This window comes from Dromiciops gliroides, chromosome 1 (assembly GCF_019393635.1).
Source record: "Dromiciops gliroides isolate mDroGli1 chromosome 1, mDroGli1.pri, whole genome shotgun sequence".
Classification (NCBI taxonomy): Eukaryota; Metazoa; Chordata; class Mammalia; order Microbiotheria; family Microbiotheriidae; genus Dromiciops; species Dromiciops gliroides.
In genome coordinates, this window is record NC_057861.1 from 416390763 (window position 1) to 416414416 (window position 23654).

Below are 23654 nucleotides of genomic sequence, written 5' to 3' on the forward strand. Positions count from 1 at the left end.
GTTATATCCCTGATGAACTATTTTAGACATGTTGGAGACCCCTCCCTGGGCTGCCAACAATGGGTCCAAGATAGGAGGTGGTAGGAGTTACCATTAAGGCAGGTGATTTTAGGAATGTCAACAAATGACTAACGTGTACCCATGGTCCTGGCTTCCTCCCAGAGTCAAATAGGAAGGATTTGGGGCTGTTCTTTTAAACAGTTTACTCTAGGCCTGCTCTTCCTTCCAGTTCACTTGGACTCACTACAGCTGCCTGAGAAGTTATCAGTGTCACCTTCCCACTAGAGTTTTTCCTAAACATTTATTTAGTAAAATAAATGAAACCCACATCCTAGACAACTTGCTCAACATAAATCATTATTTACTTTATGTGGCCAGATAATAATAACTTACATTTATAGAGTCTTTCACAGTTTATGAACAACTTTACACACAACCCAGTTAGGTATTGTTAGACTATTATTCTCATTTGAAAAATGGGAAAACTGAGACTCAGAAAGATCAAGTGACTCATCCACAGTAATACAACTGGTAAGCATGAGAGGCAGGACATAAACTTACATCTTCAGCTTGTAAATCCTAGCAACTTTTCCACTATCCCACATTAATGGCTAGTTATTTGCAAAGCAGGTCTAAAACCCAGCAAATTAACATTTCCTGTGGATTCAGTCAAGCTTTGCATCTCAGAGGATTCCTGGTAAACACATTTCATCTTTAAGCAGTCAGGAGGCACTTTTGAAGTGCTTGCTGTGTGCTAGGCACTATACCAAGCATACAAAAAAAAAGGCAAAAACAACAAAAAAACAAAAACAAAAACCTCTAGCCTCAAGGAACTCACGTTCTAATAAGGGAAACAATGGGTGAATACTAACACATATCAAATATATACAAAGTAGATGGAAGCAATCTCAGAGGAAAGATTTTCCCAGCTGGCAGGACCAGACAATACCTCTCACAGAAGGTGGGGCTTGAATTGAAAATGAATCCTAAAAACCAGAATGAAACTTCTATGTATATACCCAACCTAGACTGGGAATAAGGCAAGCCCATAGCTTGTTTACTAGAATTCCTGGATTTCACAGAACAGCCCCAGATGTAGCAATAATTACCAGCCCCTTATTGCCCCAAATGAAAACTGGATTCCAACATTCCAATGGCCATGCTGAACACTAGCAAAATTCTGTTTCAGCCTTCAGGAAACAAAGCATCCTGATCTTACCTTTAGGTCTCTTGGCAAAAATCACAGTATGTGAGGTTTTCCTAAACTAAAAAACAGCAGTTGAAAAACCAGGCCCTCATTTATTTTTCAAATAGCCAACACAGCCATAACCTCCATGTGTTCCACAGAGCCAAGCACATACTGCTACTTCTGTTATCCAAAGGGTGAAAATGTAGACAGGTGGGGATGACATCATTTGCCAAAGGCATTGGCAAAGCTGGTATTCAAATTTCCAGTTGATTATTTCACCTCCCAAATGTACTATTTTCCAAAGGCCATGCCTTTTATCTTCGGATCAATAAAGCTCGGGGCTTTAGAGATGGTCTAGTTCAACCCTTCAACCCCTCTGTGAGACTGAATGTCAGATCTGCAATTATGAGTTCTGGATTTGAATCCTGCCTCAGACATTGTGTGTTTTATTGTGTGACCCTGGATAAATCACTTAATTTCTTCTAGCCTTACAGTTTCTTCATCTCTAAAATAGAGATAAAATAGCACCTATGTGAGACAAACTGGGATAACACATGTAAAATGCTTTGTAAACTTTAAAGCACTATATTACCCTGAGTATTAGTATTATTATTGACCTGTAAACTGGGGATAATACTACTGGCATTATTAAATAGTTGTAAAAAATACTTTGCCAACTCTCAAGTACTTTTTATTTAAGAGAGGGACATTAAATTAAACATGAATTAATTGGTAGGGGGAATTTTTGATATGAAAACTCCCTCCAGAGGGAATGCAGCATAGTAGTACCACATTTCAAACTATATTACAAAGCATTAATCATTAAAACAATCTAGTACTGGCTAAGAAATAGTGGTGAATCAGAGAGAAAGATTAGGTATACAATAAAGTAAATAACCATAGTAACCTAGTGTTTGATAAACCCAGAGAGTCTAGCTTTGGGAGCAAGAACTCATCATTTGACCAAAACTGCTGGGAAAACTGGAAAATAGTTTGGCAGAAACTAGGCATAGACCAATATCTCACACCATATAGCAAATATACGATTCAGTTTGAATCCAGCTTCAAATACTTACTGTGTGAATCTGGGCACATTATTTAAATTCTATATACCTCAGTCTCCTCATCTCTGAAATGGAGGTGATAATAATAGCATTTAACTCACAGTGTTACTTGAGGATCAACTTCTATAAAGCACTTTGCAAAATTTAAAGTGCTATATAATGCTAACTTTAGTTATTGCTACTTCTACTATGAGGAAACTGAGGGTCAATTACATTAATTAAATGGCTTGTCAAGTTCACACATATGGTTATTAGTGACACTAAAAAATTAATTTTTTTTTAAAAAGAAGTGAAACCCTGAAGTTCTAGTTTCTAGGGCACAACCCTCCCTACTACAACAAACTAAGTATTCATGAGAAGTAGGAGAACTAGACAATGGTCCATTAAACTAGCTACCCTGAAGCCCAATTGCCATAAAACAATCTTTAAATTCAACATTCATAATAAAAGTGTTGTCACATTTATAAAAACATTTTACAGGCTTCTAAAGCACTTTCCTTTCAAACACACTGTGAAGAATGAATGATCCTCTTAAGTGACTTGCTCAAGTTCATTCAGGTAGTGTGTTCAAACTTATTTCTTCTAATCCCTCCTGGAGCACCCTTACACCATAGTGCCTCAGACTTGCTTCCCCTAATAATAGGTAGTGTCCTGTAGCAGGAAGAGCACTATAACATATGTGGCGTATATGACAGTTATTTCAATAAAATTGTTACTTGGTAATCCTGTTATTTTATTTTATGCATTTAAAAACATTCTGAGGGATCCATTAGCTTTACCATATCACCATAGAGTTCCACCAAATGCACACACACCCATAGACCCATATACCCCCCTACACATACACATGTCTAGATTAAATGATCTTTTAATTTCTGTCCAATTCTAAATCTATATTCTCTTCTTTTTTCTGGCAGAGCAAAGAAGGTTAAGTGACACAGCTAGTAAGTGTCAAGTGTCTGAGGTTGGATTCGAACTCAGGTCCTCCTGAATCCAGGGCCAGTGCTTTATCCAGTGCGCCATCTAGCTGCCCCCCCCCAAATCTATACTCTTATAAGAAAAGTAGGTATTGATTTCAGACAAAGGAACAAAACCATTTGGATCAACACAGGATCACAAATGCTAACTAAGCCTTGGGTAATAGAAAGGACACTGGTTTAGGATGACTAAGCTGCTAATTGAACCTTTGTCTGACACCACCTCCCTGGGCCTCCTCTCTCCTCTGATTTGAAGGCTGGTGAGTGAGGCATTCCTCCCATTGCCTTCCTTTATTGAGGGCAGAAACTGAACTTTTTGGGTCACTTCATTCTGCATCTGCTCCTTTGCTTGATTTCAACTCTTCAGAACAAGATCGCCTCGGAATACTACTGTGTTGTAAGAAATAATGAGCAGCAGATTTCAGAAAAAACTTGGAAAGACTTAAGTGGACTGATGCTGTGTGAAGTGAGCAGAACCAGCAGAAAAATGTACACAGCAACAGCAACATTGTGTAATGATCAACTGTGATAGACTCAGCTCTTCTCAGAAATACAATGATCCAAGACAATTGCAAAAGACTCATGATGGAAAATTCTTTACACATCCAGGAAAAGAACTATGGAGTCTGAATGCAGATCAAAGGATACTATTTTCACTTTTGTTGGGTTTTTGTTTCTTTGTTTCTTCTTTCTTGTGGTCCCCCCCACTTTTGTTCTGATTCTTCTCTCACAACATGACTAATGTGGAAATATGTTTAAAATGATCATAATGTATAATATATATCAGATTACTTGCTGGTTTCAGGACAGGGGAGGGAAGGGAAGGTGAGAGAAAATTTTGGAACTCGAAATCTTACAAAAGGGAATGTAGGAAACTATCTTGTTTTTGGTTTTGTTTTGCTTTTTTGCAGGGAAAGGAGGGTTAAGTGACTTGCCCAGGGTCACACAGCTAGTAAGTGTCAAGTGTCTGAGGCCGGACTTGAACTCAGGTCCTCCCGAATCCAGGGCCAGTGCTTTATCCACTGTACCACCTAGCTGCCCCTATAGAAAACTATCATTACATGTAATTGGAAAAAATGAAAATAAAATATTATTAAAAACAACAAAACAAGATCATCCCCTAAAGTTTCCCCTTCACTGCATGCTTTCTTGCTTCCTTCAGTCTGTTGTCTCCCCCCACCATTAGATTCTAAGTTCCTTGAGAGCAGAACCATTTTTCTTTTTACTAATTGGATCCCCAGTGCTTAACATAATGCCTGGAACATAGTAGACGCTTAATAAATGTTTATTAAATTGGAATGGTTTGTACTCAGATAACCTGGATTCAGGCCTAATTCTACTACCTGTGTGATTTGGAGGTATATACACTAGATGTGCAAAGGGTATATGATTTCAAGGCAGAGGAACTGAGGTTATTGCCACTTGTTACCTGTGCAAGCTAGGGCAAATCATTTTAATGTATCTTGCCCTCAGTTTCCTCATATGTAAAATGAAGATTTTGGACCACCAGCTCTAAATCTATACTATTAACTTGGGGGTGGGGGTGGGGATTTGGGGGGTGGAGGGACAAAGAGCTTAAGGGAATCCAGATATATGTTTCTTTAGCCCCCCTCAGCTTCATCTTTAAAATGGGTATAATAATAACACTTACTCAGGTGGTACTTTGATTGAAACATTGGGCCTGATGTCAAAAAGTCCTGGATTCAGATCCAGCGTTAGACATTTACTAGCAGTGTAACCTTGGGCAAAGTCACTTAACCTCTGTTTGCCTTAATTTCCTCAGTTGTAAAATGGAGATATTAATAGCAATTACTTCTTAGATTTGTTGTGAAGATTAAATCAGATAATATTTATAAAATGCTCTGTATAGCACCTGGCACATAGAAGGCATTTACTGAATGCATATTGCCTCCTCTCCTTTCTCCTATATCCTACAGAGTTGTTTCTAAGGATCAAATGAGACAACACACATAAAGCACTTTGCAAACCTTAAAGCGCTTACATAAATGTTAGCTATGATAATGGTTATGTAAGGAACTCCTCATGTGGACACTCCCTCCACCAATGCAGAAAACCAACTTATATGCAACATATCTCACTTGAAGGTGGCTTATACTATATGTAATATGGATACTATATGTGATGTATGTATAGAGAAATTATTGTCCTAAGCAACTTACAAAAAGAACTAGCCTAAAAAAGAATATAAAATATTGGCTTGTCTAGAACTTGGAGACGTACCCTCTCATACAAAGTCCTGCAATGTACAGATGAGATGATGTAAATCCTTGAACCTAAAGGTGTGCTCTTCATAGAATCTAGACCATTATAATGTATATTCAGAGAAGGGAATTTCTCTACCAAGAGATGCAAGTGCAACTAGGCTGGCAAGGTCTCAGATGAAGTATCTGCCATTCATCTGTATCTGTTAAAAATAAGAAAAATGATAAACATCTTTATGTGAGAACTAGAGCATAAGCTCTCCACAAGACAGGTTACCACTGCACAATCTCAAGAACTGGCACTTTATTTCAGCCTGAAGAAATAATTGCTCTTAATAAGCCAGTTATCGTGGAAGGATCAGACTTGGGAAAGCCAAGTTGCTATCATCTAAGGTTCAGGGCATGCAAGTATGATTTGTTTGGGGTTTAAGAAGCCAACAAGGAACCCAAATAACCATACTTTCCATGGAATATTACAACTTAGATGGAAGAATTTAGGGGCCATGACCTTAGTCCATCAAAGTGCATATGATATCTGGCACATTAAATATATATATATATATACATACATATATATGTATATATATGGATGGATGGATGGATGGATGGATGGATGGATGGATGGATGGATGGATGGATGGATGGATGGATGGATGATGGATTCATTTTGCTCAGGTTTTCCCCCCTTCTTTTAGAGTATGAGTATGGGTCTATAGCTAAGCCTAAAATGGAGATTTGACAGTTATCTGGTTAATTTAATCCATGAAGACAGATCAAAACTGATTCAAGTCAAAAAGTCCACTTCACCACCTGACTATTCATTGGTTCATCCAAGTACTGGAAACTTGCCAGAGAGACATCAAGTCTCCACTTCTCTCTGTGATGCCCTGGCACCATCTCAGACTTGGGCTCAAGTCTGTGCTTGGAAAAAATATGTTCCCCCACCTAAAAAGACAAGACAGTCTATTCCTTCCTTGTAAACAAAATTCCCCTCCTCAAAAAGACTTCACAAACCTGGGAAAAAATTCTTTCCCGTCTGTCCTCCCTTCCTGAGTAACCCAGATGGTAAAGTAACACTGGAGACAAATATATTCCTTTTAATTTGCCCAGCCCAAATATTTACTCAGCCCACAGAGTGGGCGAGTGACTAATTACAAGGTTGATCTGTGAAGTTGACTTCTTGGATACTTGATGAATGTATCTACTTTAATGTTCAAGAATTTGAGTTGGCTACAAGTCTGGTCTTAATTGTATTTGGGGTAAGAAAGGATACTTTCCCCCCTCATGCTGTGTATTATTTCAACCTAACAGTCTACTTATCAACATGACCAGATACTTCAGTAGCATTCAAGCTGGGAAAAAAAAAAAAACAACAGGCTGTTTGGGAAGATGAAGTTCAAAAACTCTAGTCATTTGACTGAATTCAAACAGCTTGGGCTGGGGAAAGGTGTGATTTTCTCTGAATTAAGCGAGTCTGCTTTGTATGGACCTCAAATGCATGTTGGAAATGCAATAAAGAAAAAAAGAAAGAAAACATATATGAAATAATTTGGTTTCTGCAAAATCTATCTATATTTTGCCCTGAATTAAAGAAAGCAATGAGGGGCAACTAGGTGGCACAGGGGATAGAACACTAGCCCTGGAGTCAGGAGGCCCTGAGTTCAAATTCAGACTTAGATACTTACTACCTGTGTGACCCTGGACAAGTCACTTAACCCCATTACCTCCACAAAAACAAACAAACAAAGCAAAGAGAACTACAAAAATTAAAAGCAAAGATACTCCACCCTCCCTTTTGCCTCAAGGGCTTTCCTGTTAGCCTCCAAGTCTAAAATCCTCCCCTGCCCCCTTCTACTCTTACCTCCTAAGTTCTTGTCTGTCTTTGATAACCTAACTCAAATGTACTTCCTCCATGAGATGTAGAACAACGTGAAGGGCCCTGGTTTTAGCATAAGAAGCCTTGGTCTCACTAGTAATGTAGTGTTTGATAAACCCAAAGACTCCAGCTTCTGGGATAGGAACTCAGTATTTGACAAAAACTGCTGGGAAAACTGGAAGATAGTATGGCAGAAATTAGGCTTAGACCAACATCTTACACCTTATACTAAAATAAGGTCAAAATGGATACATGATTTAGACATAAGAGGTGATACCATAGGTAAATTAGGAGAGAAAGGAATAGTGTACCTATCAGATCTTTGGAAAGGAGAACAGTTTTTGACCAAACATGAGATAGAGTATAGTATAAAATGCAAAGTGGATGATTTTGATTATATTAAATTAAAAAATTTTTGTACAAACAGAAGCAATGCATCCAAAATTAGAAGGGAGGCAGAAAGCTGGGAAACAATTTTTGAGGCCAGTGCTTCTGATAAAGGCCTCATCTCTAAAATATATAGGGAATTAAATCAAATTTATAAGAATCCAAGTCATTCCCCAATTGAGAAATGGTCAAAGGATATGAACAGGCAGTTTTCTGATGAAGAAACCAAAGCTATCTATTCCCATATGAAAAAATGCTCTAAATCTCTAATGATTAGAGAGATGCAAATTAAAACAACTCTGAGGTACCACCTGACACCTATCAGATTGGCTAAAATGACAAAAAAGGAAGATAATAAATGTTGGAGAGGCTGTGGGAAAATTGGAACACTAATGCATTGTTGGTGGAGCTGTGAGCTGATCCAACCATTCTGGAGAGCAATTTGGAATTATGCCCAAAGGGCGATAAAGCTGTGCATACCCTTTGACCCAGCAATCCCACTTTTAGGTCTTTTGCCCAAAGAAATCATGGAAGGGGGAAAGGGACCCACATGTACAAAAATATTTATAGCTGCTCTTTACGTGGTAGCAAGGAATTGGAAGTTGAGGGGGTGCCCATCAATTGGGGAATGGCTGGACAAGTTGTGGTATATGAATACAATGGAATACTATTGTGCTGTAAGAAATGATGAGCAGGAAGAGTTCAGAGAAACCTGGAGGGTCTTACGTGAGCTGATGATGAGTGAGATGAGCAGAACCAGAAGAACATTGTACACAGTATCATCAACATTGAGTGTTGACCTACTGTGATGGACTATATTCTTCTCACCAATGCAATGGTACAGAAGAGTTCCAGGGAACTCATGATAGAAGAGGATCTCCAAATCCAAGAAAAAAAAAGAAAGAAAGAACTGTGGAGTATAGATGCTGATTGAACCATATTATTTCTTTTGTTTTGGGTGCTGTTGTTTTTTTTTTCTATTTTGAGGTTTTGCATCACTGCTCTGATTCTTTCTCTTGTAACAGGATTAATGCAGAAATAGGATTAATGTTATTATGTGTATATATATGTGTGTGTATATATATATCTATATGTATATGTATAGATATATATAGATATAACCTATATCAGATTACCTGCTGTCTAGGGGAGGGGGGAGGGAGGGGAGGGAGGGAGGGAGAAAAATCTGAAAGTGTAAAGCATGTATAAACAAAAGTTGAGAACTATCTTTACATGTAACGGAAAAAATAAAATATCTCAAAAAAAAAAAAGCCAAAAAAAAAAAAAAAAAAAGAAGCCTTGGTCTCAATTGCCAGCTTCCCCATTGACTACTTGTGTGACCTGAGGCCAGTGCCTTCCCTGCTTGGTCTTCACTTTAGTGTTCCCATTCGAGAAATGAGGCAGTTAAGCTAAACTACCTTTTAGCTAAATGACCCTTCCTGTTCTAATATCCTAAACCTCCTAATTCCCTTCAAGCTTCACATACCATTTATTTTTGCAAATCCTGAATGCACTTAACATATATTATTTTGTATTAGTATTGCTGTTGTTGTTCAGCCTTTGTTCTCGAAGAGAACCAATAACATCAGGAGGTTTTACTTCCTTTTTACTTCCTTTGTCTTTACTTCCAAGTTAATTGAATTTAAGGGAGAGAAGGTTGTGCAAGTCATCAGCCTCCCTTTCTTCCCTAGTGTCATTGAAATCCAGTGGCAAGGCGTAGGTCAGAATAAGTGACGATGGTCCCAGATGCAGTGGGAGACCTAGCCTTTTTAAGCTAAAGTCTTTCCCAGGTCTCAGTTTGTCTGAGTCAATGCCCACTCAGTAGTGAAAGGATAGGTAAGAATTGAGGCAAAAGACAGCCTAGTTTGCCTCCACAAAAGACTCATTTGGGGAGGGGGAGGACCCTGAAAGTTTCTAGCCAGAACAGAAACAATTGTTGCTATTTATCTATTTTATGAAATTACTCCCCACCTCCTCTGGGGATGAAGCTTCCAGGGCAAGGCTTCTGGAGTGGACCAGAGGAGCAGTGCCTGGGTACCCAAGGGAGTCTGGGTATCTGCTGCAGTAGCCAGGGCCTGAGTAGCCCACATGCCAAGTAGATCCTGAAGGTATCTTGGTTGCTTTAGCAACCCCAAACAGATATAGACAGTGACCTTATTCTCAGGAGATGGGATTAGACCAGAAATCTCAGCTTCTGTTATGAAGATTTTGGATACTGCCAAAATATCCATTCAGTGATAAGAGAGGAATGTCTCCACCATTAAAGGACCTGGAGGAAAGTGGATCATTCCAAAGAATCCATGGACGAAAAACAAGATGGGACTGAGAGGCCCTTTAAAGACAGCAATAGGAACTGGACGGCCTTCTTTTAATCTACTGCCTTGTAAAACTTCTCGTCCTTCGTGAAAATGTGCAGCCATGTGTTTCCATTGACAGCTAGGAAACCCATTGCATGGATGTAAATATTGTCATCATTTGGGAGAACACCAAAGGCCAATACAGTGGCACTGAGCATGTGATCGTTGATGGTGTTGTACAGAGTAACAAATTCATCACTGAAGAAGCAACCAAACGTATTGCCAAATTTGCCTTTGAGTATACCAGCAACAATAACCTAACTAAAGCAATATCACTGTTGTGCACAAAGCAAATATCATGCATGAGATGGACTTTTTTCCCCAAAAGTTCAGAAAAGTTGCAGAAAACTATAAAGATATTAAATTTAATGAGATGTACCTTGATATGGTACATTTGAATATGGTACCAAGATCTGTCCCAGTTTGATGTTCTTGGGATAACAAACTTATGTGGAGGCATCCTTAGTGATAGAAGTGTTGGCATGATAAGGGGTCTTGGTATCACACCAAGTGGAAACACTGGAACCAAGGGAATCATAATCTTTGATTCAGTTCATGTAATAGCCCTGGACATTGCTGGGAAGGGCATGGGCAATCCCACTGTCCTGCTTCTGAGTGCTGTGATGATGCAGTGGTACATGGGGATGCATGACCACATGGCAAAGATCAAGAGAGCCTGTTTTGCAACAATTAAAGATGGAAAGAGCTTAACAAAAGATCTAGGAGGAAACACCAAGTACTTAGACTTCACAGATAAAATCTGCTGTTGAGCAAAAGACCTAAATTAAATGAAAGCTTCTCCCATTAGGCGTTTTGCAGCAGTCACTCCTAATGGACATAATAGAAAAAACCTATTGCAGATTATTGACCATTTTTATACATTGGGGGTTATATATTTCTTGACAGAACAAACATTCTAAATTGGACCTTTTCTTAATACATTCTGTGAGGGATACAAATGATTCTCTGGCACTTGAATCTAATGAACTTTTTTCAAATGCTTTGTTTTATTTATTAAATATCTCTCTCTGAGATATGAAAGTGAAAATGTTATATAATTTGCAAGGATGGATTCCTGTCCTGTTATTTTCCATTTTTAATAATCTTATACTTCAATCAGAAGTTTTTTGCTCAACTGAAAGACTGTAAATATCAAGATACTGAATTAGCAGGAGAAACAGTTAATTTTGAAAAGAAAAACCCTATTTTCTGTGGAGTATGCATTGAAATCAACCAAGATATTAACAAAGCACAAGATGACATTCTTATAAAAATAAACAGGTATAAAAGGAATTTCCTGGGAGAGTCACATCAAAGAAGGTACAAATGGTACATTTTAAATTGGCATAGTGAGCTAAGAAATAAAGAGAATTGCTCTCCAAAAGATTTATTATATGCATGAATGAGGATTGCAAACCTGAGATATATTTAACCAGAGATGTATTTTTTGTTTACAAAAACTAGATAATCTATGGAGAACAGATAGCATTCTAATCCAACACAATGTGTGTGTGGTTATTTTTGGTAAGATAGTTTAATACTTCTTTGCTTATAGTAGCACTTTCAGTGAAGAAAAAGGGATGACAGTTCCCTGAATCAAACGTTTATTGTACATTTTGAGTGAGTAAAGCTTTCTGCATAGTTATACTATATCCTTGGAAATCCCTGCCCCTAGAGCTATCACTCTATTGGATATGGTATGTGTCCTGTGTCTATAACTGTCACCCTGCTAAGGAGGCAGCTGTCCCAGCCGGAGAAGGTGTGGCTCATGGTCTGGTATCTTCCAAGAGGGAACAGTCAGTTTTGAGGCTGCATTTAGGAGCCCAATATGTTGACTCACTCTTCATTGCATATTTTAGCATTTGTTCATTCTCATACTGGGAACACCAAGTTGTTTCCTTCCCTGAACACAAATGACAACAATAACAAACAACACAAAAACTTTACTGCCTGGCTGCATAAACTAGAGTAGTCACAAGGCTGGATTCTCACACAATAACTAGCAAAGCCTTCCCTCATGTCCCTTGTACTATTAAAGGTGGCTGTGAGACTTCCTGAGGCCCAAGGGCTTAGATTGATTGGGGAGAGGGGGAACCAGGATGGTTTTTCAGTCATCTAAACATTAAGTTCCCTCCTCACTGCATTTTGCTTTGGTCCTGTAGGTTAGCATAGTTTGGGGCCTGTATTTGACCAGTTCTTCTCACGGGAACATGAACCTGTAGAAACAAGATGGCGGCTACTTCATATCATATCTTCAGTCAAAGTAATTGTGCCTGAGTCACTCCTCATTCCCTCTGTGAGCAGAAGGGCTCTCTTAGGCTCACAACCAGGGCTTCGGCTTGGGCAAGATGTATTTCTTTTTATTTATTCTGCTGCTTTTACATTTTTGTTGGATTCTGCTAGCTATGAAAATGCCCATTGGGTTCAAAACAAAGAGGGAAGTAATAAAGATTTTAAAAACTGGTTTAAAAAAGAATGAAACCACTCCCTATTTCATGACGATAGGAACCGTGTCATATCCAAATTTTGTGCCTCTTTTAGCACCTAAAATTGCTGTCTACACCATTTGGTACTCTAATAAATGTTCATTGAATGAATAAATGAACAAATGGAATTCAATAGAAGTAAGAAAGCATGAAGGCAGCTACTTAGTAGAAGGCTGAGTCTGAAGTCTGGAAAAGCTCAGTTTAAGTACTGCCTCAGGCATTTACCAAGCTGTGTGATGATGGACAAGTCACTTAACCTGTATGTCTCACTTTCCTGATCTATAAAATGGGGCTAATAATAACCCCTATCTCCTATAGTTGTTACGAGGATAAAAATATTTGCAAACCTTAAAGCACTATAAAAAGTTAGCTATTATCACAGGAAAGCTGATCTTTAAAAACGCACACACACACACACAAGCATTTAAATATATAGGAAACAACAACATCAGTCACCTTTAAATAGAAAGGACAACATATGATATATGAGATATAACTATTAGAGGTCATGCTTTAGCAAAGTCACATTACTTTAGTAATAAGATTAAATCACAATATCCTCTTCATCCCCCAAATAAACAAACCAATGTGTAAACAGGCTGGCCTATTTGTAGACTGGCAGATAATACCTACCCAAACAGTTGGAAAAATTTGGTTTGGAGCTTGAAAATAACATAATTAATTCAAACAAAATGGCATGAAAAGAAAATTTTTAAAGGAAATTAATCTTAAACACTTTAATTCAATCCTAAAACACTATTCTGTACTTTGAAAGCATAAAGGGCTCTGTAAACATAAGGTATTGTTATTTATTATGTTAACAATTATGATTATTATTAACCTTAACAAGTCAACTACATTGGAATCCTTTTAACAAATTCAATCTTTTAATAGATTCAATTTCAAAGATCTGAATTGTTTTCAAATGTACTATTTTCCACAAATGGCTTATAAGACCTATCACATTGTTCAAAATATAGGCCACCCCCAAATGTAGGCCACACATCTAAAATTAGATCTATTTGAAAGGTAAAATATACTTTCAAAGGAATATGTGTACACTGAAAAATAACACCAATTATGATCTGCATTCAAGTTTTATACAAAATAGGTGGGTTAGGTGGGGAGACTAATATAATCTGACTAACACAGTAAGTATATTGTGGTCTATATGTTGAAACTGTCCAATTTGCAAACAGTCCTTTCTCGCTCGCTCGCTCGCTCTCTCACTCTCGCTCTCTCCCTCACCTCTCTCTCTGAAAGAGCCAATAAACCTTGATAAGATGCAAAGAAATATGATTAGAGATGATAGTGAAATGATGACAATATGATGATTATGATACCTCCTGTATCAATGACACAGTTTAGAAAGTCATTTAGAGAGGCCTGAGACAGAATATAAATATGTACCCATCTTCAAAGGATTTACAGTTTGGTGGGAAACAGGAAGGTTGAGGATAGGGAAGAGATGACTAAGACAAGAATACTCTGCCTTCAGATAAGCAGGAGAGGGACAGCTAGGTAGAGCAGTGGATAAAGCACCAGCCCTGGATTCAGGAGGATCTGAGTTAAAATCTAATCTCAGATATTTGACACTTACTAGCTGTATGACCCTGGGCAAGTCACTTAATCCTCATTGCCCCACAAAGCAAAACAAAAGCAAAAACAAAACAGATAAACAGGAGAAACAAAATCTAGCCACACATAGGAGTTTGTTCACTTGCATCTTTCTTTCTTGGGGCCGTAATTTCACTGAGGTTGCCTAGTGTATTGATGTTGAACCTGGGTAGCACTTTCAGTGAAGTTCTCTGGCAGGAACCTAGGACACAACCCCAACCTTTAGAATGAAAGACCTATCCCTTCTTTTGAAATGTGTCATGTGCTATGCCTAGGGTCAAGGGCTTTGGGCAGGTTGGTGGTACAGTAGATAGTGCCCTGGACCTGGAGTGTCAGGAAGACCTGAGTTCAAATCTTGTTTCAGACACTAACTGTGCAAGTCACTTAACTTCTGGTTATTACCTTAGTTTCCTCATCTGTAAAATGGGGGTAATAATAATAATAGACTCTGCCTCCCAGGGTTGCTATGAGGATCCAATGAGATAATATGTAAATAGTGCTTAGCACAGTACCAGGAACATAGTAGGTGTTATATAAGTACTTATTCCTTTCCCCCTTCAAATAGATGAATCCAAACAAAAAAATATATCTGGAATTATTACTGGCTAAAGCATTAAAAGTGTCCCTGAAGTGGGAAGGGGATATCTGAGTTTGGATCCAGATCTGGATCTGGATCAGCTCATGCTAATTCCCAGGAATCTTTGCACATTGGACAATGCAAAAGAGCAATAAGTCTTAATAAGTCTCATAAGTACAGGTATCATCACAATGTAGGACAACACATTCCTTTTACTTCTGACACACAATACACAGGGCATGAGAGTCTCCCAGAATCATCAGCTGTCCCCTAAAAGTAGAAGAGGCACTGACATAACCTGCCTGAGTGATCCCTGGGTATTAGATCAGTTTCAGATGAAGACACATACTGCAATATGTGACTGCTGATGAACATTTGCAAGGCATCCAGCTGCCCATGGTTCAAATATGTATTTGTATGGCCTCCACCTTGGCAAATTAGCAGAGAGATACATCATTTAGCTATATGGTTGCCATCTAGTACCAAGTTCTAGTTTTCTCAAATTTACTCTTGGCCAAGAAGTGACTAAGGTTCTGGGGAAAACAGAGCCAGTAATGTTCCTAACTTTTTGACCTCAGTATTTCGAATATTGCCTTTCACCCATTTAAAATGCTTTATGGCACCCATCCATTTGAATATTATTGTCCTGGATGCTCCTCTCTGCCATTAATTCCATCTCTCACACAGCTGACTAATGCTGCCTGGATACACAGCTGGCCCTCCAAGAGGAATTCTATTCTTTTTAAATGGCCTCTCTTCAATCTGTCCTGCAGACAGGCTGAATACCCCATTGTACCAATGACTAAGTCAGGCCTTTCCTAAGAGGTGCAGAGATACAGCAGGCTCTTAAGAGTTCACATTGGATGCTTATATTTCAACATGTAAATAAATGGCTCACACTAGAGGTCCATCGCACTTTGACATGGAAAGAAAAATCAGCCAGCAGAAACATTAAACTGAGGAGGGAGGGCATACCGTTGTTCCAGGAACCAATAATCACACAGATTGTACCCAAAGCATTGAAGCAACTCCACTGTCCAAAAGGTGACAAAATCAATCGTGTTGGATGAGACCATCCCTTTTGTCTTCCTGCCCCTTCCTAACCTGTTCCCTAAAGGGTCCCTCTGACATTTTTGCTCCTCAGAGGCCCTATTCCTTCTTTGCTGTATCATTGTTTTTCTTTCATCCCCCTTTGTCAGTGACTTCTTAAATTCCCAACAAATTATTTGTGTTTACATTGTACTGTATATATTTAATATTCATCTCTGTATATGGTTTCCCCCCCCTCCAGTAGAATATAAAGTCATGGAAGGGAGAGTACTTTCAGTGTTGTGTTTCTATCCCCAGTATATAGCATAGTACCTCATATGCAGAAGTCACTTTATAAATGTTTTGTTTAATTGAAGTAAATTGAACTATTGTACTTCTTTTCTCTCTCCCTCCTCTCTCATTGTTCAGCAGTCAAACTTATTGTCCTAAAATGCAGATCCAACTATGTCATGACTCCCTCCTACCCAGTACATTCCAGCAGTTCTCTTATCACCTTGAGGATCAAATATAAAATTCTCTAAAAGCCTTTCATAACCTGCTCCTCCCCTTTCCTTTCTTCTTGTACCTTACACTCCTCTATACACTCTGAAATTGGCCTTCCTGATGCACCTCAAACAAGACAGTCCATCCTTAAGCTCCCAGCATTTTCAATGGCTTGTCCCCCATGCCTAAAATTCCCTGCTTTCCCATCACTAACTTCTAGTTTCCTTCAAGTCCCAGATAAAATTCTAGCTTGCTCAAGAAGCTTTCCCAATTCCTGGTAATGCTGAAGTCATGTCTATAGTTTGTCTCTCTATAGATGTTTGTATGTCATCTTCCCCCATTAGACTGTGAATTCCTTGAGATCAAAAGAGTCTATCTTTTGCCTTTCTTTGTACCCTCAGTACTTAGCATAGTGCCTGTCACAGAATAGGTGCTTAATAAATGTCAATTGACTGACTGGTAGAGGGAATTTTCTACACTGCCCAAGACACAGATCATTCATGTATTTGTGTTATAACTTCTTATGTAATAAATTGTATAATAAATACTATTTATTTATTGTTATTAAACATAAAACCAATAATAGATAAAATTTCAATAGTGTTTTCTCATCACAAAGCCCTTCACAGACATATTATTTGTTACATAGCAAGTTACCTCTAATTATATGTTACATCTTAGGAGTGTTACAGTTTTTAAAACATTAGATAGCATGGAAAGCTTTTCATTTCTGTTCACTGATTGAGGACAGGTTTGATCCCAGGTAAAATCACAAAGTAGACACATTCATTTTCAGCATTCTTCTTGTGCTTCTCAGCCTCTTTTTCTCTTTGGGGGACCCTTAAAGCACACAGTACCCATTGTCTTCATGCTTCTCTATGTCTACCCAAAGCCCCCACTGCAATGAACCATGCTTTGAGCCTATATGATCCTTTCCTCCCATCCAAACTTATACATCCTATTGTTTCTAGAATGCTGGGAGGATGAGTGAAATGCTCAGTTTCATGCAACCTGTATGTAGGTCTGAAGCAGGGCTGGAAGCTAGTCCTTGTTAATATTGAAGCCAGGTGTCTATCCACTCCATGACACTGCCTCTCAGGGTAGAGAGCAGAAGCAGTCTAGGCAAAGAAGGACACCAAGTAACCAAGAAAAAGTGAACAACTCTTCCTACCTGATTTATTCTACATTATCTTAAATCATTGTGTCCACAACCTATTCTTAGCTCATTTCTGCATTAAATCAATTCTACAAGTATTTATCAAATACCTACCATGTTCTACACCTTGGGATAGCTGCTGGGGCTACAAAGAAAAAAAATTAGACAGTCCCTACAATCAAGGAGCTCACATGACTTGGTGCTATGTTAAGCACCACAAAGACCTGGTGCCCCAGTTTGCTTCTTTTTTGCGGTCAGAGCAGCTAATCAAGATCATAGCCCTGGGATTTTGCTTGGGACTAACAATGGAAGGGTTTTTTTGGGGGCAGGGAGTTCCTCCAGGATCTATAGGAAACAAAGACCTTCAAATGAAGTCTGAGTATTTCTGATTATTGTTCCATTTGATATGGGGGGGAACATTTTCTTTTAACATTTAATAACATTTATTTTAAACATTCTTTTTTTTAATTTTGTGTTCCATATTCTCGTGTTCAATCATGCAAAACATTTCCATGTCAGCCATATTTTTTAAAGCAAGAAAAAAAAGGAAGTAAGAAAAATCATACTTCAATTTGCACTCAGAGTTCATCAGATCTCTCTGAAGGTGGATAGCATTTTTTTCATCGTGAGTCCTCTGGAACTGTCTTGGATCATTAAAATGATCAGAGCAGCCAAGTCTTTCACAGTTGATCATCATGACAACATTCATATTACTGTGGACAATGATCTCCCCATTCCTGTTATTTCACTTTGCATCAGTTCGTATAAGTCTTCCCATGGTTTTCAAAACCACCTCCCTCATCATTTTTTTTGTGGGGTAATGAAGGTTAAGTGACTTACCCAGGGTCACACATCTAGTAAGTGTCAACTGTCTGAGGCCAGATTTGAACTCAGGTCCTCCTGAATTCAGGGCCAGTGCTTTATCCACTGTGTCACTGCCCCCCATCATTTCTTATAGCACATCATGATCATATGCTTCAATTTGTTCAGCCATTTCCCAATTGATAAGCATACCCTTGATTTCCAATTCTTTGCCACCACAAAAAAGAGCTGCTATAAGTATTTGTGTATATATAGGTCCTTTTCCCTTTTATTTGATCTCTCTGGGATACAGACGTAATAGTAGTTCTGCTAGGTCAAATTTTATAGCCCTTTGGACATAGTTCCAAATTGTTCTTCAGAATGTTTGGACTTGTTCACTACCCCATGAGTAGTTCATTAGTGTACCTATTTTCCTGTCATCCCCTCCAGCATTTCTCATTTCTTATCAATATGACTTAGTATCTCAGAATTGTTTGAATTTGCATTTCTCTAATAAATAGTGATTTAGGACATATTTTCACATGATTATAGATAGCTTTGGTTTCTTCTGAAAAATGCCTGTTTACATCATTTGCCCATCCATCATTTGGGGAATAGCTTTTATTTTTTATTTATTTCTTTTTTTGTAGGCAATGGGAGTTAAGTGACTTGCCCAGGATCACACAGCTAGTAAGTGTCAAGTGTCTGAGGCCGGATTTGAACTCAGGTACTCCTGAATGCAGGACCAGGGCTTTATCCACTGTGCCACCTAGCTGCCCCAGCTTTTATTTTTTATAAATTTGACTCAGTTCTATACTAAGTATATATTTAAGAAATGAGGTCTTTAACAAAAAGACTTGCTCTTTTAAAAGTTATATTACTGGGGCAGCTAGGTGGCGCAGTGGATAGAGCACCGGCCCTGGAGTCAGGAGGACCTGAGTTCAAATCCAGCCTCAGACACTTACCACTTACTAGCTGTGTGACCCTGGGCAAGTCACTTGACCCCCATTGCCTCACTAAAAAAAAAAAAAAAAGTTATATTACTTCATTTTCCATGTCTTTTAGCATAATGTAGTTTCCCTGATTTTCTCTTTTTATTAGGTATATTTTTGGTTTTGCTTCATCTGACATCATGATTGCTACCCCTACCTTTTTTGTTAACTTCACCTTAAGCATATTAGATTCTGCTCAAGCCCTTTATCTTAACTCTGTCTGTCTTTCTGTTTCAGCGATATATCTTGTTAAAAAAAAACATATTGTTGGATTCTAATATCTAATCCATTCTGCTATCTGCTTCTGTCCTATGGGCGACCTCATCCCATTCACATTCACAGTTATGATTACTGTGTATTTCCCTCCATCCTATTTTCTTCTTCTTCTTCTTCATCATCATCAATCTCCTCCTCCTCCTTCTTTTTCTTTCTCTCTGTTTCTTTAACTGTGTGTGTCTCCTGGGCCCTCCTCAAAAGTCTGTTTTGCTTCTAACCACTGCCTCCTTTAATTTGTCCTCTTCTTTATCACTCCCCTCCCCCTTTTTCTTATCCTTTTCCCCTCTTATTTTTCTTATGAGTAAGTTACACTTCCTTGTGAACTTTTATGTGAGAAAAATGTCCCCATTTTACCTCCCCTTTCCCCCTTCTCCCAGTACATCCCTCTCTCACTCCTTCATTTTGTGAGATCATTCCAACATAATCATCTCATACCCATGCTCTTTGTCTATGTATCTCCCTCTATCTGCCCTAATAATGATAAAGTTCTTAGGAGTTACAGGTATCATTTTTTTTACATTATATTTTACATTTTCCAATGTAAGCAGTTTAAATTTTTTGAGCCTTTTGCAATTACTCTTTCACGTTTTATCTTTTTATGCTTCTCTTAGTTTTCTGTTTGAATGTTAAATGTTCTATTCAGCTCCGGTCTTTTCATCATGAATGTTTGAAAGTCCTCTTATTCATTAAATATCCACCACTACCCCCCCAAGGATTATGATCAGTTTTGCTGGATAGTTAATTCTTTGTTGTAATCCTAGCTCCTTTGCATTCCCAAATATAATATACCCAGTCCTCTACTCCTTTAATGTAAGTGACCCTGACTGTGGCTCCATGATATTTGAATTGTTTCTCTCTGACTGCTTGAAGTATTTTCTCTTTGGCTTGGGAGCTTTGAGATTTGGCTATAATATTCCAAGGATTTTTTATTATGGGATCTCTTTCAAGAGGTGATTGGTAGTTTTTTTTTTAATTTCTATTTTACCTTCTAGATCTAAGGTATCAGGGCTGTTTTTCTTTATAATTTCTTGAAATATTATATCTAGGCTCTTTCTCTGATTATGACTTTCAGGTAGTCCAATAATTCTTAAATTATCTCTCCTGGATCCATTTTGGAAGTCAGTATTTTTCCAATGAGATATTTCACATATTCTTCTATTTTTCCAATCTTTTAACTTTGCTTTATTGTTCCTTGATGTCTCATGGAGTCACTAGCCCATTTCTAATTTTAAAGGAGTTTTTTTCATCATGGATTTTTGAACCTCTTTCATCATTTGGCCAATTCTTCTTTTTAAGATGTTATTTTCTTCAGGGTTTTTTTTTTTTGTGCCTCTTTCACCAAACTGTTAATTCTCTTTTTCACAACTTTCTTGTACCATTCTCATTTCTTTTCTGAATTTTTTCTACCACTTTCATCTCTTTAATTCTTCCAGGAATTCTTGTGGGGTTTAGGTCTAATTGCCATTTTTCTTTGAGGAGGTTTTGTAGCTATTTTCACATAGTTGTCTTCTTTTAAGTTTATATCTTGGTCTTCCCAGCCACTGTAGTAGCTTTTTATAGTCAGATTCTGTTGTTGCTGTTGTTTGCTCATTTTTCCAGCCTATTTCTTCACCTTGAACTTTATGTGAAAGTTGGATTCTGCTCATCTTTGACTCCCTTACTGTCTCTGTGGCTGTGGCTGTGGCTGTGGCTGTGGCTGCTTTTGTGTGTGGGCTCTAGACAGGCCTCAACCCTAGTGACACAGACTTCTTCTGCTGACCTCTTGAGTTTTTGTAGGCTAGAAAAAAATCTCTCACCCAACCTTTTGTTGGCTCTGCTGCTCCAAAATTTGATTTGAGGCATTGTTTTAAAGTTGTTTGGAGGGAAATGTTGGGAGGATTCATCTGGGTGGCTTCTCCTAATCCACCATCTTGGCTCCTACTATTCCATTTGAACTTGTTCACACACATCAACCAATTGCAGATGCCAGTGCCACTGTTTGACCTGCTATTTCTCCATGGGTTGTTTTTTTTCATAGTGAATGAAGGTATTTGAGATCCAAGTCTGAGGTCCAGTCTGAAGTTTTAATGGCATCAGATTCCTAGGCTACAGGACTCATTCTGGCTATCTTGAGTATCTACCCAAGTCCCCCTATTTTTCACATCAGTCTGAATCCAAGAACAAGCACTACAATATACATGACCTAAAGCTGAGTCAATGCAACTCTTCCTCAAGTTCAGAATCAACTATTAAAATGATGAAAAATAAGTGAGGCCTAGATTCCAAATATTGAAATTACAATCTGCTTTTGCCATTGAATAAAAGTGTATTTGGAATGAAATCTTTCCATGCAGCTATAGATTTATTTTTTTCTATATAAAGGTACCAAATGTTTCTTTGCATACCCAAAGTGTTACATGTTACATATAATATACATAGTACACACACACAAACACACAATCATCTAGGAAAATACTGCTTTCTTCTATAGCAAATGCCAGATGCAAAAAAAAAAAATCACCAACCTCATTCCATTCAAGCAAATGCATTTGGAGGTTGAAGGGGGGCGGGCACAATGAGGTGAAGGGAAGCACAGAATCAGCAAACAGAGCAAAGACATGAAATTGACTTTTTTGTGTCCATTACTCTAATGTGATAGATGAGAAACTTGGACAAAAAGCATTCCATTGATGGAATACATTGAAATCTTCAAATAAGTCTATTTCGACCAATTTATTGCAGCTGAGGAACATGTGATTCACAGCAGGCTAAATGTTTATATTAGGTATTCCTTTTTATTTCTGATGAGACAGGCAAATCGACTTGTGGAGGCAGGGATAGATTTCAGGTTTTGCTAAATCCACAAGGTCCTTTAAAAAATTCACTTTTGGAAAGAAAGAAGGGAAGCAGAATATACTACAGAAAGAACATTTAGCACTTAATGTTCAAAAGACTTTAGCTGGGCCTCCCTTTTATGAGCATACATGAATCCTGGCAGTGTTAAACTGTAGCCCAAATATTTCAGGTTCTAGTGAAATTATAGTAGATTTACCCTTGCTGTCAGAATACAATACAACTGTGAACAAAATTGTCACTTTCTTTATGTGACAAAATAATTACATCCTAATACCAGTGGGAAGAATTTAGCCAGCATCTCGATGATAGAAGGAAGTGGGGCCAGATGTGAGGGAACCAATGGTAGTCTAAAAGAAAGAGTCCAGGATCTGGATTTGGAAGAGCTGGGTTTGTGTTACCTTGGGCAAGTCACTTAAACTTGCTAAGCTTCAATTCCCTTCTCTGTAAAATAGGAGTATTACTTGCCTCATCTTATACACAATGTCAGTGCCATATTATCAGATTTAAAGCATGCAACCTTCTTTTCTATGAATCCTCAGTAAATTATGAAAGGAAGAATTACAATGAGATCGATAATGATCACCCCATTAGGAAGTTCTTTCAACTGATTTTCAACCAAAATATACTTTGTGCAGGGAATTTTCTGAGCATTTGTTGGGAAATATCCAATGTTGCATCTAAGCAACATTTATCAAGGCAAAGGGGAAAGCATTTTATAAACAATAAAGCATTATATGAAAGGCAATGCAATGAAGCAACTAAAGAGCTATCCACAGTCAGTAAAACCTGGGTTTAAATCCTGTCTTTTGCAGTAGCTGAGTGACTTTGAGCAAGTCACTTAACTATTCAAGGCTATAGAAACTGTCTAATACTGTAAATTGTCAACAGTTGCTGGTCTGCATTGGTAGAGTATCCCTCTACTTCAATTAAATCCCAGGTCAGGACCAAGGAGAGGGGGAGGGGGGAAGGATTATGCAAATGTAATCTGTTGTTCTGTTATCAGAAAACCAGAGACTTCTTGCACTTGCAATATGACAAAAAAAAAAAAATGAGGGATGTTTTAGTGCCTATAAAATGGCTTCTTGGGTGCAGCTAGGTGGTGCAGTGGATAAAGCACTGGCCCTGGATTCAGGAAGACCTGAGTTAAAATCCAACCTCAGACACTTGACACTTACTAGCTGTGTGACCCTGGGCAAGTCATTTAACCCTCATTGCCCCACCAAAAAAATGGTCTTTTTATCCCTTTTTCTTTCTTCTTAATAGACAGGACCATATTTTTTCTGTAATAGGAGAAAGCTTTCTGCAGAGG

The 23654-nt window shown here is 38.2% G+C and overlaps 1 pseudogene; it reads left to right on the plus strand.

The window, feature by feature from the left end:
* The first annotated feature begins 9451 nt into the window (after positions 1–9451).
* LOC122749911 lies at positions 9452–10860 on the plus strand (annotated as a pseudogene).
* Positions 10861–23654: the final 12794 nt, after the last annotated feature.